This window comes from Equus caballus, chromosome 10 (genome assembly GCF_041296265.1).
Source record: "Equus caballus isolate H_3958 breed thoroughbred chromosome 10, TB-T2T, whole genome shotgun sequence".
Classification (NCBI taxonomy): domain Eukaryota; kingdom Metazoa; phylum Chordata; class Mammalia; order Perissodactyla; family Equidae; genus Equus; species Equus caballus.
In genome coordinates, this window is record NC_091693.1 from 82,875,701 (window position 1) to 82,895,095 (window position 19,395).

Sequence of the window (19,395 nt, forward strand, 5' to 3'; positions counted from 1 at the left end):
GCCACTTATTGCTCATGTGGCCCTTTTAACATGACATCCTTGATACCGAGGGGAACATTATGCTGTTCTGCAGAATGTCCACATGCTCCAGATCCCCTCAAGCTATATTGTGATAGACTGTGTGTTAGAGAATTAACACAGATGAGGGAGAAGATTGTAAATGCACATGCCAAGAATCAGATCAGTGTCCTTAACTGTTCTTTAAATTTGAAAGTCTGATGAATCATAGCACTGTGTGTGTGTGTGTGTGTGTGTGTGTACAAGGACAATCCCAATATAGAAACAGATTTATTTCTAACAGTTCATTTATAAGTTGGTTATTTGGGCTTTGGATTATTCCTAAAAAAATATTGTATGCTTAATTACACTGCTTACTAGGCCAGCCCACAAAGGTCAACTTAGTCCTATTGGACTATAAAGTAGGTACAGTATGATAGCACAATGTTGATTTTCGGTCCTAGGAAAAGATAGCCATGAAATACAGTAGGATAAGAAAGAAGAGCCTTCTTTTGTCTTTGGGAATTAAAAAGAAAACAAGTTTTCCCATCCTACTTATTGGCCCTTTCATACTTCTACTTCCTTGCCTGAAATTAATTCATTAAGTTAGTTATTGAAGTGTAGCACTGACCCAACTTCACTACAATATCTAAAGGGATCTATATTTTAAAATTCTCTACCTCTCTTTAATTAATTTACACTAACGTTTGTACCACTGTATTTTCATGTAAATATGGGAAAGCTTTAAATTTGGGTTGATGAAACACTACATTGGTAGCCGGCTGTGCCTGTAGGTCTGCTCCCAAGACTGGTTCACCAAAGCTGTTTTACTTTGTACAGCTCCTTCTTTTCTCTGTTTCTAAGTACGTAGATCACTTGAAAACCTTTAAGGTTTTTTTGGTGGCTCGTTGGCTTCTGAGGGTAGAGAAAGTGGGTAAAGGTAGGTGGTTACACTTAGGATTATCTGTAGATTGAGTTTTAGTTAAAATGAGGCTATAAAAAGAAGATTATCTTCTCATTAGGTAGATATTATCTTTAGAGAGTATCATTAGTTCTATTTAGGAACCCTGAATGCACTAGGGGTCCAAAAAGGAGTAGTGAGGACCACTGCGAGGGAGAAAGAGGGAGAAGCATAGAGAGCTGCTGAGTGGGCAGGGCTCCAGTGCCCTTCCCTCCCACCACAACTCCTTCTCTCCCACTCCTTCATCCCAGTCACCTTTAGGCTGAGCACTTCACTGGTTCTATTTGATTTGCATCCTAGACTTTATTTGAGGAAAGGATTCCATTGCTCACACACTTTTAAGAATATCTAGATAAGATGATCTTTAATGTCCATTCTGAATCTGAATTCAGTGGCATGGCACTTAAAAGCTCATCACTTATAAAGTCCTACCAATTTTTTGAGATATGTGAAATATTTTGTTTGTATTACAATTTTTGATGAATTTCAGAGAAATTAAATAAAATATATTTTGTTTAGTTATAAATAAAATTTAAAACTTAATGAGAGACAAATACATTAAATTTTAGGATAAAAACTTTTTTCCCCTTCTAAGTCTTGATATTTTAAAACAGCATTGAATCCCTTCAATTTCCTCATCTGTAAAATGGAGATAATAAATGTACCTACTTAGTGGTTAAGAAAAACTACAGTATTTAAAGCTTTAGGAGAGTGACTGGAACCTAGTAAGCATATAACATAAATTAGTAAATTATTATTATTGCTTATATTGAAATCATCAACTCTACATTACTTGTTTGACCACTGAAAATTTGAGTAACTAATTTATGAAATCACAAAAAAGAAAGAAATAAAGAAAAATTAGGACATTTAGAATAGTTTGAAGTAGAAATGCAAAAAAGAAAACAGATGGGCAATATCTAGAAAGAAAATTTTGCTCAATATTGCTCATCTGCTACTCCTTGCCTGCATGCTTTGCAGTAATATAAATTTTCCCTTTTTTTCCTGCAGTAATACAAATCTTCAAACAAGCAATAGAGTCCTCAGTCTAGATTGTGTCTGCACCTCTTTGGTTGCTGGCAAGGGAACGGTTAGATCCAGATTTTTTGATAAAACTACATAGTTCTCATATTTATCCCATGAGAAGCAAAGCGGTACAAATTATTAAAATTAGTAAGAGGCAATTATTCTCCTTGTTAATCAATTCTGGACACATTTGGCAGCTTTTCTCTTGCAACAGAAGTACAATTCAAATAGACGTGGTAAAGACTCTTTGCAATAGTGTTATTTTAATTGACAGCATCAAGTTCTCTTTAGTAGGCCATAACCTTTGCCTAAGAAAGTGTTAAGATTAGTGTTTTTCATTTGAAAATTACAGTTTCCTAAAAACACCATTACTGTTCATTCTCTTATTAATTTAAAGTATGCTTGTTCACAGAAAAATAAATAGAAGCTTATCCAATTCAGGAGTTAGAAAATAATGCATTTTTCTCCTAATGGGAAAAAGTTGGTATTATTTTGTTTTCTTTTAATAAATGGCCATTCACATAGGTCAGAGCAGATATCAGGGTTTTTTAAAGGCCAGACTAAAATGAAGCTTCTATATTTAGTGAGCATTTACCAGTTTTTGCAGAGATAAAGATGGTAAAGGATTGTCTATAGGGTACTAGACCAGATGATCATTTTTCTGTTTTAATGGGTCCGTTCAAGCACTTAGTAATGATTTAAAACAAGAGTGACTTTTACTCACTTTTAGTCCAGAAGAGGAAAAGAGATCAAAGGACTTTTCTCTCCCTTCTGGATGATTCTTGGTATCTGTAAGAATAGGGATGCTCTCACGCCCTCAGCAACAACTCCAAACTCTCAAGGTCTTACAACAGCAGGCCAATGGTTCTGGCTTACTGGAACATTGCCAGACCTCAGGACAGAGTGGGGGAAAGCACGGTGAAGCAGGCAGAATGACAGCACCTCTTATTTCACCGGCCACAGCAAGTCACTCAGCAAGCCTGAGTTCATACTGTGGGGAGGAGTTATCCCTCCTCTGGGAGGGTCGGTAAGTGTCTTTTGCAGCTCTCTTCACAACCATAACAGCAAGAGGCCTCGCCAGACCCTGCAGGCCTGCACGTGAAATGTGCAAGGAGAGAAGAGTTTTAGTTGTGCCCTAAGTTGGTCATTTCTCTAGAGTGAGAAGATGGAGAAAAGATCAAATGAGTAAAAAAGTTAAAATTGATCTTTTATCCTGAGCATCACCTCTAGCTATCCCCAAATTACTCTAGTTAAGAGTGTTCTGGGTTTACATGTCCTGACAAGAACAGGGCGTTTGAATTTTGTAACCGCATTTTGCTCGCTAACTTAGAATTAAGAGATTATATCAAATTATTTTCTTTCTCAATACCTCTTTTGATGTAAGTGTTCTTTCAGTTGAAAATTTCTGTAGTACTATTCTAGTTATAATGAGTCTTCAAGCACTTTGTCCTTTATATGTTCCTTTTTATAGTTTTTGCCTTCATGCAGATCATGGACACGTTTTGATCTCAAATTACTATACGATGTAAGGTATAACAGGTTGGTGGGACATTTAGAATCTAAAGAACATCAATCTGACACTTAAGATATAAATTTCAACCGTAGTTTTCTCCTTCAGAGGAGTGCTGATTCAGGGAACACTCTATATTCTTAAAACTCTAAGTCAAGGTTAACGATGCATTTTATGTTTCATATAAGGGCTTAAAGTTTATCTGCTGCAGAAGTTAAATAAAAAATCTGAAAGGAACAAATTTCCTTTAAAATGGTAGAAACTGTTTTACAATACGTTTTATAATTTATATTAATAACTGTGAGTTAATTATTCTTTGAAATTTTTTCATCTCTTCTGGGGTAGACTTACCCTAATTACATAGTTAAATCTCCATTTTTCCTTCTAGCCTCTGTCCGAAGGGGTGGGTCCTCCTGTCACTTGCCTTCCTGTTCCCATATGAGGGACATGCATTCACACCCCGTCCTCTGCTCTTCTCACTCTCTCCCTCCACGGGAGGAGGAGTGAATTCTCCGGTTGACAAATTGGGGGCAGGAACCGAGCACGCAAAGCTGAGGCTTTCCCATTTTTGCTGTTGCCTGCTTGCTCAGGCTCTCCGCCCCATAAATAAGGTCTATTCGGGTGGACTCTGCGGGGTGGTGGTTCTTGCGGTTCCCCAGAGTCGACTGTAAGTAGGTGGATAAGTGTCTAACTCTGGGGTAGGGAACTGAGAAGTTCTTGTGGCTACACGATTAAGCTGCATTCTCCAATGGTACTATCACATACACTGGTTTTCGGTTTCTCCTCTGCCTGACTTCTTGGTCTATCTTTTAACTGATTCTGAACTCAAGCAAGGAAAACATTGCTCGTCTTCAAACCCTAACCTGCTATGCATCCTCTAAGCACTCCCACACCTTGCTCACTGCCACAGATTAACCGCTGTATGACATCTCGTGATTCTATCCAATTTTCCTGTTCCTCTTCACCAGACTAAGCTGGAATGTGTGGAAGCAGGGCTGGGCATCTATATTTTCAGAAAACTACACTTATCTTTTGATGTGCTCCCATGTTAATGAAGATGCTGATTTATATGAGTTATATTTGTTGCATATATCCTCGTTTGCTTTTATATTTTCATTTCATTTATGATTTATGAGATAAATATTTGAAATTTACTAGTAAAAGCTATTCATCTTATCTTTTTCCATTCTATTCTCCTTTATCCTAAGAACTGGAAATTTTCTTGTAGATGTTTAGTGTTTGAACTTAAAGCAAGTTTTTAAAAATCGCTACAAACATGATCCATGGATATACGTATATTGTTTTTTAAAAGCCTAAATTGCACAGAGACATATTTACTAAAACATGAACATTCTCCATTAATAACATTTGTGTCCTTATATGTAACTGTTGGGAAGAATTTGGCACATGCAGATATAGTTTTATATTCCTAACTTTAATGTAAAACTACATATTGCTTAGTAACTTTTTTTTGTTTTTTTCTGCCCTCAGGAAGATTTGCCCTGAGCTAACATCTGCTGCTAATCTTCCTCTTTTTGTATATGAGCCACCACGACAGCATGGCCTCTGACAGAGGAGTGGTGTAGGTCTGCGTCCAGGAACTGAACCCAGGCCGCCAAAGCGGAGCATGCCGAAATTAACCACTAGGCCACTGGGGCTGGCCTGCTTAGTAACTTTTTAAACTTAAAATATCTTGGTGACATGTCTGTGCTTATAGATCTACCTCATTTTGGTAATGGCATAGGATTCTATATAAAAGACAAATTGTAATTTAGCTAACCCTTCCCCAGTGGATAGAGTTTGAGTTCCCAGTTACGTACCATCACAAACACTCCTGTGACAATCATCCTTGCACCCATATCTCTTGGCTCACTTCTACAAGTACGGGCTTCCTTCTCTAATGTTATGTATGAACTCCTAAAAATCCTTACGTTCTTCAAGATGGTGCAGTTAAGATACCAGGACATAAAATAGAGTGTGGCAAATCACTCAACACCTATCCCTCTTGGAAACTAGAGCACCAACAAAACCAAGTTGATAATTGGGGACATCATGTGGGCTGTCCAGGCAAGAGAGCTCTGTGTGCCTGGGGCTGCCATGGTGGAGATTAAAAATGTACAAAGTCAGTAAATGGAAATGCTGATAAAAGCAGGGCTGGTGGTGCTGAGAGAGTGTCGATGAGGTGGAGCTGTGAGCTGGGTGGATGCCATGATGGTGGGCACAGGTGGCAATACAACCTGCCATAAGATGAGAGTGACATTACGCTGAGGGTGAGCCACCTCGGGAAAAGCCTGGGCTCAGGCACTAATTTTTAATTTTTGAAAATAGAGCTGAATGGAGCCCTGGTACTACCACGTCAGCCCAGCTGTGGGCTTTTTCCTTTTCTGCTTAAGGCTGTATTTCTATTCATGCTTTCTCTGCTTCCTTCACTTGGGAAAAATAATGTATAAACCTACACAACTTCTGTGTGATATTTGCATCCATTCCCTTACTTATGAATCAAGTATGAGTAATTCACATTACAGAAACATGGACCAAAGTCAAACAGACTGTATTTATGAGACATATGTTCCTGCAAGTGGAATAATTGGATCAAAGGCAATGTATGTTTTATATGCACGGATTCTGTCAAATTGTTCTCCAAAAACCCGATAATAATTTATGACCGCAGAGTACAACAGCATTTGTTTTCCTGTATTTTCCCCAGCACTAGACAGGATTCCTCCTTACATTTTTTTTTTGATCAATTTATTTCACACATCTGAGTAGAAACAGAGATTTCATTATTGTTTTCATTTAGATTTCTGAGATAACTAGTTGAACAATTTTTTTATCTTTTTTTAAAAAATGCGAATCTTTGTTCTTGTGCATTATTTGTTTATATTCTTTGTTTCTTTTATGTTGGATCATTTGCTTTCTTGTTAGTGGTTCATAGAAACCTTTTAAAAACAATTTATATAAACCATGTGCCCAATTATTATTTAAACAAAAATTCCTCATAGTCTTTTGCCTATAATTTAACTTTACATGTGGTTTCTTCCCACATGAAAAGTTTAACATTTTTATGTGGTCAGTTCTGCAAATTTTTCTCTCATGGTTCTGAGCTTTGTGACTTGTTGGGGAGGAACTTTCAAATCTCTGTATTATTAACATATCCTCCTCTATGTTTATTTACACTTTTAAAGTGCTTTTGTAGTGTTAAAATTTGAATCCATTTGGTATTTATTGTTATACAAAGAATGCAGTCATAACCTAATTTCATTTTTTTCTCAATTGATAGTCAATAGTCATGGTGCCATCCTTTCTCCACTAATTCATGATATTTGTAAATCTAAATATACACCATTAAATTGTTCTATTATTTCCCCATTGCTAAAGCATTAATGTCTTCCCTGGTTCCTCTTCTTTTTTCTCTTTTTTGTTTCCAGTTTCCAAAGGTTTTATTGGTAAGTATGCTTTAGAAAAGAATACTCACTCCTATTGTTTCCATGTCAGTAGAATGGAGAGCTGTGTCCAGACACTCAAGTGGTGCCCAACGAGAGTACTGCATGTCTACCTCTCGTATATGGATCCAGTCATGAGCAGAAGACATGTAGTCAACCACTTCTTCAGGTTTAAACTGTAGGCTGATTTCTTCTTGAGGACTTTTTACCGAATCACTGCCATGAATGATGGTCCTGCCAACGTGAATGCAGAAGTCCTGCGTTCTTGCCTGGCTTAGAATCTGCTGGATTGTCTCCCCAACCGTAGTCACCCTGCCTTCACCATATCCAATACCTCTCTGACCATGGCCACAACTGGCCCTGAGTTCAGGTACTTCACAAGTAAGTACTTGCCAAAAAGAATGAGCAGTCTTCCAACTTAATATAGGACTGCTCCAGGTGTTCCTCAGTGACCCAAAGGAACATCATGGTCACAAGATGGAGTCCCTTTTGCTTGAAGACGTTGATGATCTTGCCCACCAGATCTCAATGCACCTTGTCTGGCTTGATGGCGATGAAGGTGCCCTGGGTGTTGGCTATAGCCTGAGAAGCTGGTGGAGGCCAGATGACCACTGTGCTGCTGTGCCAGAGCTGAAAACTGGAGCTTCTTTTTTTGTTTTTAAGCAAAATTTTGTTTTGGCTATTTGTAAACTTTTTTTTTTTTCCTAAAAGAATTGTAAAGTGACAAAGATGATCTCCATGATAAAACTTCAGTCAACCTCTTCTGAGCCCTCTTCTGGACTAGGCCTTGACCTCAGGCTTCCATCACCATCCTTGCAGAGCCCACTTTTAGCAAGAATCCTGTTAAGTCAGTGTAGAGAGACTCTTCCTACTCTTAATATCTGATCACCCACAATAGCTGATCCGATTCCTCATCCCCACACCTCACCCTCAATATCTTATCACCATAACCTGCCTTCAGCAAGTATCCTGTGAAGTCTGTTTAGCAAGAATCTCCCTACCCTTGATATCTCCTCTTAGTAATTTTCCATCACTGACTCCCCCCAACCCACCCAACCTCTTCCTTGCCTGCGAATCCACTTGCTCTTGTATTTGGAGTTGAGCTTATCCCTCTTCCCTGCTGCAGACCTCTCATTGCAATATTCCCTCTGAATAAAGCCTTACTTATCATCTTTAAGAAACGTCAGAAGAATTTTTTCTTTAACAAGGTCGGCTTGTCAGATTTCATAAATAATTCTTCTAGTATTTTAATTGTTATTGATGAATTTTGAGAAGAACTGATATATTTAATATTTGATTCTTTCTTCAAGAAACATGGTCTATTTCTCTATTTCAGAAGGTTTTGAAGTCTTGTTTTTTCTTTTTTTAACGCCTGTTAGAAGGTTTACTTTATCTTTTTTTTTGTAAGGAAGTTTGGCCCTGAGCTAACATCTGTTGCCAATCTTCCTCTTTTTGCTTGAGGAAGACTGTTTCTGAACTAACATCTGTGCCAATCTTCCTCTATTTTATGTCAGAAGCCACCACAGTGTGGCTTGACCAGGGGTGTTAGGTCTGCATGGGGGATCCGAACTTATAAACCCTAGGCTGCTGAAGTGGAGTGGGGGAACTTAACCACTATGCCACCAGGCAGGCCCCTAGAAGACTCATTTTATCTTTTATAGGTCTAGCATCTGTATACAAACACACACATGAGTGCAATTTAAAGCTTTAGTAAGATGAGAAGTATTACAGCCTTACAAAACATATCATTTAAAAGTTTAATTACATAACTAAGTTTCTTTACATTTATTTAGTTTTGAGAAATTGAATGAAAATTTTTTAGTTATTTTTAGTAATGTTTGCTACTCTCAATTAGAAAGACTAAAACAAAATTAAATATTTATGGTTTACAAAATTAAATATGTATACAGGAAATGTAAGGAAATAAACTTTCAAATGATTTTTTTGGTAGGTTTGTAAAACTCACACTTCTGAAGGATCAAAGCTTAAAACTGCACCAACACATTTGAGACATGTTGTCTATTGATTTAATATAATTTGTACTAGATGTCATTTAATGTAAATTCCTTACAAAAAGGACATTTCCTTGTAGATAGAGGGGGAAAACTTCTACTAGCATTCTATCTTGAAAATAAGACAAAAATTAAAAAAATAAATATTTCTCTTAATTTTATCAAAATAAAGGATATCGTTTTAATTGCTCTTATTTTCGGCATACCTAAAGAATGAATTGGGTGCTTTGCTGTAAAATTGTCTGACAAAATTGTATAAAAACATGATATGAGATCATTTGTTTCACATTTGACCTTTGCAACAGAGTCCTGAAACAGATCACTTTCGCTAAAGTGTGCAAGCTCTGTTTGCTAAACATTTTGATCTTAAAACCATTCTTTGATCTTAAAACCAATTCTTGTTTAAAGCATTCTTCTTGTTACTATGCTTCTTCATTGTCTCTTCTTTAATTGCTAACTGGACCAATTTCAAATGGTCTGGTCTGTGACTTGTGTGGCTCCCCAAATCACTTTCATTGACTTCATGCAGAGTTACAGTTTTGGCATGATTTTTATTTTCATATTGCAATTCAGTTGCGTTGTACTTTTATTGTATTATTTGAAGTAATACCTGATAATCAATAAGAAATCAACAAATAATTTAGTATGACGTGAGGGATAGATATTTCACTTACGTTCAGGCACTAATTTTAAAATTGAGCTATTAAACTATTTTAATGTCATAATTACTTAATAATGACTTTATTTTTCTCTATTTAACCTCACAACTGTAGAGACTTAGAAAACTTCTCAGACAATCATCATAATCATCATTGTTTTATCATGTCAATACTGTCTCAGATATTTTCAGTCAACTTTCTTTTTTGGTAAGTTATATATTAGTTCTCTTTCCATGTTGGAACCCATGGATATATCTTATTCTTTTAACTCATACGTATGCTTCTTAGGTTTATCTAGTCTTCAGTTGGTGGAAAGTTGGGAAACTTCTGATTTGTCAACAGTACAATGAAAATCTTGCATAGCCTTATTTAAGTGATATGAGAATATTTCTCTAGAATAGATATCAATTAGCCTTGCTTTGTTGAAATGATAAGTATTTTACATTTTAATATATTTTGCCAATTTGTGCTTCTCAATGTATTGGCCAATTACACACTTTCGTGGATATTGTATGAGCACCCCCTTTCATGCTTTGTCCAACTTTTGAATGTTTAAACTTCTTATTTTTTCGCTAACCTTGTGGATGAAACCTGTCATTTCATTGTTGTTTTCATTTGTTTTCCAACTAGCTAACAAGGTTGAGTGCCTTGTTGTGTGCGTATTGTTGTTCACATTTCCTCTTTTATGAATATTCTCGACACATTCTTGCTCACTTCTCTGTTTAATTGTTCACCTTTCTCTGTTGATTTTATGAGTATTTTATAAATTCTAGGTACTAAACTTTTATCTCTTATATATGTTACACATATTTCCTACCTATCTGTGGCTTATATGTTCATTTTATTTATTTTAATGTTGACACTGTTTATGGCTTTTGAATTTTGGAGGGTTAAGAAGTCTTCCCTATCTTCAGCTATATTTCCTTCTAATGCTTTTATCATTTACTTTTAACAGTTTTAGTGGTTAGCGTCTTAATCCACTAAAAATTTGATTTTGTGAAAAGTCTGAAGCAAGGAAATCCTGTGGGCTGTACCTTTAGAGTATGTCCAAAATCTGTCACTTCTCTCCACCTCTGCTACTCCTCTGGTTCAGGCCACCACCCTATGTTCTGGATTTCTGCAGCAGTCTGCTAACTTGCAGTCTGCTAACTTGTGCCTACACTTGCTCATGATGGGTTATTTTCAACAAAGCAACCAGAGACATCTTTTAAAAATGTAAAATAGCAATTGCTGCCCGTTTCACTCAGAGTAAAACCAATATCCACAAAATGATCAGGCCCCATCACTTCGACCTGTCTCTTACCACTTTGCCCACGCCTTCCTCTGTCCCTCGCCATCTGCAGGTGTGCATTGGCTTCAGTTTATACACCACCCAGATCAGCACTCATGCACTGCTTTCTACCTGGAGTAGTGGCTTCCTCGGTCCAATAGGTCTGGAGCCAGATTGCTGCTGTGACAGCTGTTTCTGCTTTAGATTGATGTCCCCCTGCTATGCCAGCTGCTCCTGATCCCTCTTTAATGAATGGGTACAATCTCCCTCTTGCCTCCTGTTTTGAGGTTCCATATTGCCAGTGACTTTCAAGACAGAGGCAGCAGCTCCCATTTTACTAAGCACCCGTACATATGCAAGTGTGAGGGGCTAATTCCTAAATGGTGAACTTTGACAAAGGAGGATGGGAGTGAGTGGATAAATTCTCCCTTCTCCCTCTTTTTGGGCCAGAGGAGCTTAGTGTGACCTCTGTGAAAATTTCTTGCATGACCCAGCAACTGGTTTGCCATAAAGTTGTGTCCACAACAATAATATTCCGCTTTATTTTGTTCCATCTCATCCCCTGCTTTGCTGCATTTTTCCTGTGTTCTGCTTCCCCGGGATTGTACTTCCCAATAAAATGTTAGCAAAAATGTGTTTCCTTCAGAGTCTATTTTCTACAGACACAGAGTAAGGCAAGTCTCTCTTCAAATGTCACATTTTCCCTGAGGCCTAAGGCAGATGCTCACTCCCAGTTCCAACCCCCATCTCCTTGACCATTGCATCTATTATCTAATATTTAACTTACTTAATCATTGTGGTTACTGTTTTTATCTGCTCTCCTTCCCCAGAATAAAAGCTTTAAGGCTACAGAGAAACACAGATTTTTGTTTTGTTGACAGTCCTAGCCTCAACATTCCAAACAATGCTTGGCATATAGGAGGCGGTGAAAAAATAGTAGTTGAATGTACTGAGAGAATGGGTGTTCACATGAATGCTATTGACTGAGTGTAACCACCATTGCCACTACAATGAATTTGAACTTGTCTTTGCTTCTTTATATTATTAGTTGCCCATTAGAAGACCTGCAGGGGTGAGAGTGCCTGGGCGGCAATGCTTAACACTCTTGCCCTTGTCAGCTTCCAAGAGAGCTTTTTATCTTCTTATTGGGCAAGAAGGGCCCTCCTACAGAGAATCGAATAATGGCTGGGTTCCCAAAAGGACAAACCAAAAAAAAAAAAAAAAGAAAAAAGATAAATGTTCCTGACATTAGATTTATAAATTAATTTGGAGGGACTCTTAATAATGTTGAATATTCTTATCCAAGAGTATGGTAAAATCCTCTGTTTAATTAGGTCTCCTTTTCAGGCTATATACACTTTTGGAAATATTGTTTTACATATAAGTTTTATGCATTTCTTGTTATACTTATTTCTAGATAGAATTTTTCAAAATTTGTGTTAATAAGTTCTCATTTTCTAATTGATTGCTTGTGATATATGCCACAAATATTGTTCTTTATTTCTACAATAATTTTGCATATATCTTCCTTGCTGGATTCATTTGTCACTTTTTAAAATAATTTGTCATTTTTCCATTTAATCATTAAATTTATTTGGAATTTTATGTACTGGGTTTAGTGAAGATCTAACTAAATTTTATTTTTTTCAAATGCTCAGCCGACTGTTTAAGCCTTTACAGTTGATTATTTCTTTTTTTCTCTTCGTTAATTTATGGTGCAAATGAGCATAGACTAAATTGTTTTGTATGCTTGCCTTTGCTTCTAGGCTAGCTATGTCTTATTATTCCCTTTACACCCACTCCTCAACTACATAGAGAAATCTGTTCCTTTGATTGTGTGGTCTGCTTACAGGATGGCTATGAAATGCCTTTAGCAGAACTAAAAATAACCAACTAACTGGACGTCTCCAATGGCAATTACCTCAATATAGCCAACCCACACCTGGCGGTCTTCCTATATTTCCCATCTCAGTTACTAACACTGCCAGACAGCCAGCTGCTCCAACTTGAAACTTTAGAGTAATCCTTAAATCCTCATATCCGGTTGGTGAGCAAGGAGGACTGAGAGTAGGATGATTGCTAGAGTTACTTCGTATGAGATGGTTTGTGCTACTGCTCGTAGGGCTCCAATTAGGGCGTATTTTGAGTTTGAGGCCCATCCTGATCAAAGGATTGAGTAGACAGCTAGGCTGGACATGGCTAGTATGAATAGAATTCCCAGGTTTATGTTGATTAGTGGGTATGGTATGGGCAGAGGGATTCATATGGTTAAGGCCAGGGTTAGGGCTAGGATTGGTGCGATGATGAACATGGATGTCGATGATGTTAGTGGTTGTAGTGGCTCTTTGATAAATAGTTTGAGGGCATCGGCAATAGGTTGTAGTAGGCCATAGGGGCCTACGATGTTGGGTCCTTTGCGAAGTTGCATATAGCCTAAGACTTTTCGTTCAACTAGTGTGAGGAATGCTACGGCGAGCAAGATTGGGACAATTAGGAGGAGAACGTTAATTATGAACATGTTGTTAGGGAGAGGAGTTGAACCTCTGAGTATAAAGGTTTAAGTTTTATGCAATTTCCGGGCTCTGCCACCCGGAAAACTTGAAACTTTAGAGTAATCCTTAAATCCTCATATCCGGTTGGTGAGCAAGTCTTGGTAATTCGCTCTCTCAAACATCTCCAAAATATTTTCTCTCCTCCCTACTGACACTGCATTCATTTGAGCCCTGTGCTCTGTCAGATCTCGGCTTAAGTGTCACCTCCTTGGAGAGGGTTTCCTGATACCCTATTTAAAGAAAGCTTTACCTTACAGTTACTATCACTTGTCTGTTTCCTTTATAAGTGGTACAATGATTTGCAATGACTCATTTAAAACTTTTTACTAATTTATTATTTGTTTCACCACTGGAATGTAAGTGCTATGACAGCAGGACCTTGTCTATCTGGTTTTCTGTAGTAGCCACAGCATCTAGTTTCCAGCTCTCTGCAGCCACTCTATAATGATTTGTTACAAAAATGAATGAATAAAGGACACAATGCCTTCTTATTAGGTTCATTTGCTTCCATTTTCCTTACTCATCTTTTCCAATCAAACTTTCACGCTGATAGAATTGTTTATCAAAAACAGAGATCTGATTGTGTTACTTTCCAGCTTAAAAACTTTCAGTGTATTCTTAAGTACGAGATAGATAGACATCAATTTCCTCAGCCTATAAAAAGTGGTAGAACTACTTTTAATCCACTTTAAATGAAGTTTTGAATAGAACTGAAGGTACAGTATTAGGTCAAAATCTTAAAATTCATATTTGGTCTTAAATTCTGCATTTTAAAAACTTAATTCTCTATAGAGTTTTGGACTAAAAAAAACTCCATGAATTTGTCTAGATTATATTTACCCTTTCTTCAAAGACGTTTTCAACTTAATTTTTCCCATATATTAATTTCCATTTTTCTACTTTCCATGTTTCTATTATTTTTTATTTCAATTGTTAATCTTTTTCTATATTTTAGAATCCTAATAGTTAAACACTATCCTTTCTTCGGTAAAGCTATGGAAATTTCACATAAAATAATTGTATTTTGTCATTAACATTTGAGGTTGATTTCTCTCATGCCATTCTCTCTTCTACAGATCACACGTGTGTGGCAATTATCCAGAAACTTACATTTTAATATCTTTTCCTCTTTAAATAGAAATAATTTAAAAATCACAAATAATTGACATTAAAATTATGTATTGGACATGTAATCATTTTTAATAGCTTTCTATATTGTAGAAATATAATGGGCCTATAATATATTGAGAGTTTTTTTACCTACTAAATTTATTTCCATATAGTTTAGTAAAATGATTTCCTGAGTTTTCACTCTTTTTAGAATATTTTAATAACGTTATCTTGAGTTTTACTTTGTTCTTTCAGATCTATTCTGTTTTTACTTCTACATTTTTCTTTTTAAGTCAGTGTCTTAAATTATATGAACAAGACAGTCTTTCTATTGTTGAAATTTCCTAATTTGTAAATCAACTCTTTAATTTTCTGAACTTTAATGCTACTTTCTAATATAAAATGGTCCCATGTTTATTGTCAATCCAATATTTTGTGACTAATTACTTAGAGAATATATTTTTGTAAATAAATCCCTAGTTTATTAATAAATAGTGCTATGACTCCTCATTATCTATAATGTCAACAATTAAATAAATAATGACATAATTTTATAGGTTGTAAAAAAATATCAATTGGGTTACCCACAATTATTCTTTCTGTTCTTGATCCTCTCATATTTTCTTAAAGTACAGCTTGTGAGGAGCTATTAAATATAATTTGAAAAAATTTTTAAACATTGTGATCCATTTCAAAGGCCATATTATTAATATGTAGAGTAATAGAATAATCTCAGGTTATGATCCTCAAAATTGTCCTAACTCATTACATTTTTTACATAATTAAGATGTATTGTCATTACTTATACCCAGTCTTTCTTTATTATTTAAAAAGTGTAACTTTGAGACTTTTACTCCCAGACATGAGGGACTAATTGGTACTAAATTTCCTATATGGAATAAATAGAACACTGGGAAAAATGTAAAATGCTGTTTTAAGATATTGGGTAACAGGCAGTACAAATCTGTATGCCCTGAAAAAAGAGAAATATGCAAGATGATTCTAGTGATTGACCCAACTTTCTGTCTGGAGACAGCTCATGAACAATAGTGCAAGGAGAGAGAATGCAAGCAGAACATGGCAGTCCCACTGAACTGCAGAAATAGAGATCAGAGTTTGCAGAGAGGCAACTTAAATTTGTGATGTATAGGGCTGGATGAGGGTAATTTTGAGGGATAAAGCTACAGGAACCTCTGTGGGGGTGCTCTTGTATTTTTGACTGAATATCAAACTCCCCGTGCAAGAGTTGAAGCTCTGCGGAACCATGTAAAGAATTATGAGAGAATTGAAGCTGAACATACAGGACCCGGAGACATTCATTTCCAGCCAGCTACAGTGAAGAGATACTATTTAGCAGTTCTATAATTCAAGAGAGACCTAGAGGAGTCATGTTTTAACAGAATAGCTAAACCAGATCTAGAGTAAAGGTGACTCTAGTTATACCCTAACAAAGCTTAAAAACTAACACTGAAAGGATCATGCTTATCCACACTTGATCTTAGTGAAATGGCTGAGAAGTGACTCATCCACAAAACAAAAAACATCCTTCTTCAAAGGAAGATAACAAAGTCTAGTCACTCAACAACATAAAATTTATAATATTTCATTACCTTAACAATCAGTCAATAATTACTAAACACAGAAAGCAGCAGAAAATGTATGACTTATAATTAGAAAAAAGTCAATAGTAAAAGAACCAGAAACGAGAGATGTTTGAATAAGCAGATAAGAACTTCAAGATATCAGTTGTAAATATTTTCAAAGAGTTAAAGTTGAACACGAGAAAAAGAGAAAAGGAAACCATAAAAAGAAAAGAATGAAATATAAAACAAAATATGTACTGGATGGACTTGAAAGCAGATTAGGTGCTGCAGAAGAAAAGATAAATTCGCATAGCGTGGGGCCGGCCCCATGGCCAAGTGGTTAAGTTTGCATGCTTTGTTTTGGCTGCCCAGGGTTTCGCTAATTCAGATCCTGGGTGCAGACATGGCACTGCTCATCAGGCCATGTTGAGGCAGTGTCCCACATACCACAACCAGAGGCAGTCACAGCTAGAATATACAACTATGTACTAGGGGGCTATGGGGCTTTGTGGAGGAGAAGAAGAAGAAGAAAGAAAAAAAAAAGATTGGCAACAGTTAGCTCAGGTGCCAATCTTTAAAAAAAAAAAGAGAGAAACTTAAAAATAAATACACATAGCACTATAGACTGAAAGTTTATGTCCTCCAAAAATTCATATGGTGAAACCTAATCCCTAATATGATGGTATTTGGAGGTGGTGCCTTTGGGAGATGATAAGGTCATGAAGGTAGAGTCCTCAAAAATGGGATTAGTGCCTTTATAAAAGAGACCCCAGAAAACTCTCTTGCACATCTGCCGTGTGGTCTATGAACCAGGAAGGGACTCTCACCAGACACTGAATCTGTGAGCACCTTGATCTTGGACTTCTCAGCCTCTAGAACTATGAGAAATAAATTTATGCTGTTTATAAGCCACCCAGTCTATGGTAATTTGTTACAGCAGCCCAAACAAACTAAGCTACAATGATGCAGCAATGAAAAGTAAACACACTGAACCACAGAGAGAAAAAAGATTTTTTAAAAAAATGAATAGAATGAGAACTGGTCTCATAAATAGAGGAAGGGGGACATAAAAGATTGTTGAAGGGGCTGGCCCCATGGTCAAGTGGTCGGGTTTGCGCTCTCTGCTTTGGCAGCCTGGGGTTTCACGGTTTCAGATCCTGGATGCAGACATGGCACCGCTCATCAGGCCATGCTGAGGCAGCATCCTGCATGCCACAGCTAGAGGGACCCACAACTAAAAATATATAACTGTGTACCAGGGGGCTTTAGGGAAAAAAAGGAAAAATAAAATCTTAAAAAAAATTTGTTGAAGAAGTTACTTAAATTTTCCTAAATTTTAAGAAAAATCTAAGCTCACAGTTCCAAGAAGCTGAGAGATCCCTCAGCAAGATAAACATTAAAGAAATCCATGCAAGGTGCATAATAATAAAATTTACGCAAAGCAGGGATTATGCAATAATCTTAAAATCTGCCAGATAAAATAAAGAAACAAAGATAAGAATAACTGCAGGTTTCTATAGTCAGAAACTGTGCAATCTGGAAGACAATGAAACATCTTTAAAATGCTAAAGAGGAAAAAAGCCTGGCAAGGTAGATTTCTGTATGAAGAATAAAGTCTAAGTAAAAACTTTTTCAGCAGCCATAAGATGAGACAATTTCTTACTAAAAGACAACTTACTATTATAGAAAATAAGAACTATTGGGATTATAACATATAGAAGAATAATATAAAAGAATAACAGTAAAAGGGCAGAAAGGGAAAATGAAAGCATACTGTTTTAATATTTTACATTATATATGAAGTAATATAATGTGAAAGTGTGATGTAAGTTAAAGTTACATATTTTACACCATATACATGTACAATGTACATATATATGTATGCTATTATTTATAATAATACATGTTATGATGTATATTTAACTTACATCACTGTATATATATATGACAAAAATGTATATAATATATATGTATGATGGTGCAGATAAAAATAGAATACTAAAAAATATTTTTCAAAAGGAAAGTAGAAAAAGAAAAAAAGAATAAAGAACAGATGGGGCAAATTGAAAACATAAAAAGCTGGTAGATTTGACTGAATCGTACGAATATTTATGTTAAGTGTAAAGTGTCTAAACCAGAACTGTATGTGTGATTGAACTTTCAGTTGCAAAAGAAATGTCCCTTGTCCATGTACAGTCTAAACTGTCCATATGTGGATTTGAACACTTGAATTGTGGCTAGGGTGACTGAAGACCTGAATTTTTAATTTTATTTGATGTTAATTTATTTATATTTAAATTTAAGCAGCCATATAAGGCTAGTGGTTACTGCACTAGACAATGCAGATCTAAAAGCCCCAATAAGAAGGCAAAAACTTATCAGTCTAGATGAAAAAGCAAGATTCAATGACATATTGGATAAAAGAGATACTCTTTATACATAAAGACTCAAATTGATCCACAATAACTTTGAGATAATAAATGTTTACTATTTTAAGCTTCTAAATGTGGGGGTAATTTATTCTGAAGCAGCAGATAACTAACATAACGCCTGAAAGGTGAAATAGAAATATCAACATTTAGACTTGGAGATTTCAACATTGATCTTGGAGTAATTGATAGAATAAACAGGAAAAGTGTAAGTATAAAGAACAACACTATCAACCAACTTGACTTAATTAACCTTTATAGAACACTCCACCTGAGAACAGCAGAATACCATTGTTTTCAACTGAATATGGAATATTCACTAAGATAGACCATGTGCTACAATGAAAAACATATCTCAATAAATTTAAAAGTTTTGAAGTCAACAAAAGAGAATCAAACTAGAAAATAATAACGATAAGATATCTTTAAGATGTCAAAAAATTACATAACAACTGCCTTAATCCATTTGGGCCGCTATAACAAAATGCCATAGACTAGATGGCTTATAAAGAACACATATTTATTTCTCACAGTTTTAGAGATAGAGAAGTGCAAGATCAAGGCACTGGTACATTTGGTGTTTGGTGAGGACCTGCTTCCTGGTCTTTTTGCTGTGTTCTCACATGGTGATAGCGGGCAAGAGAGCTCTCTGGAATGTCTTTTATAAGAGCATTAATCCCATTCATGAGGCTCTATCTTCATGCCTAATCACCTCTCAAAGCTCCCACCTCCTAATACCATCATATGGGGTGTTAGGCTTTCAACATATAAATCTTGGGGAGGCACAAATATTGAGATCATAGCAACAACACACTTCAAAATAACATGTGTCAAAGAAGAAAC

The 19,395-nt window shown here is 36.1% G+C and overlaps 1 pseudogene; it reads right to left on the bottom strand.

Annotated features, from left to right (window-relative positions):
• Positions 1 to 6,951: 6,951 nt before the first annotated feature.
• Positions 6,952 to 13,037, bottom strand: LOC100629802 (nucleoside diphosphate kinase B pseudogene; annotated as a pseudogene).
• Positions 13,038 to 19,395: the final 6,358 nt, after the last annotated feature.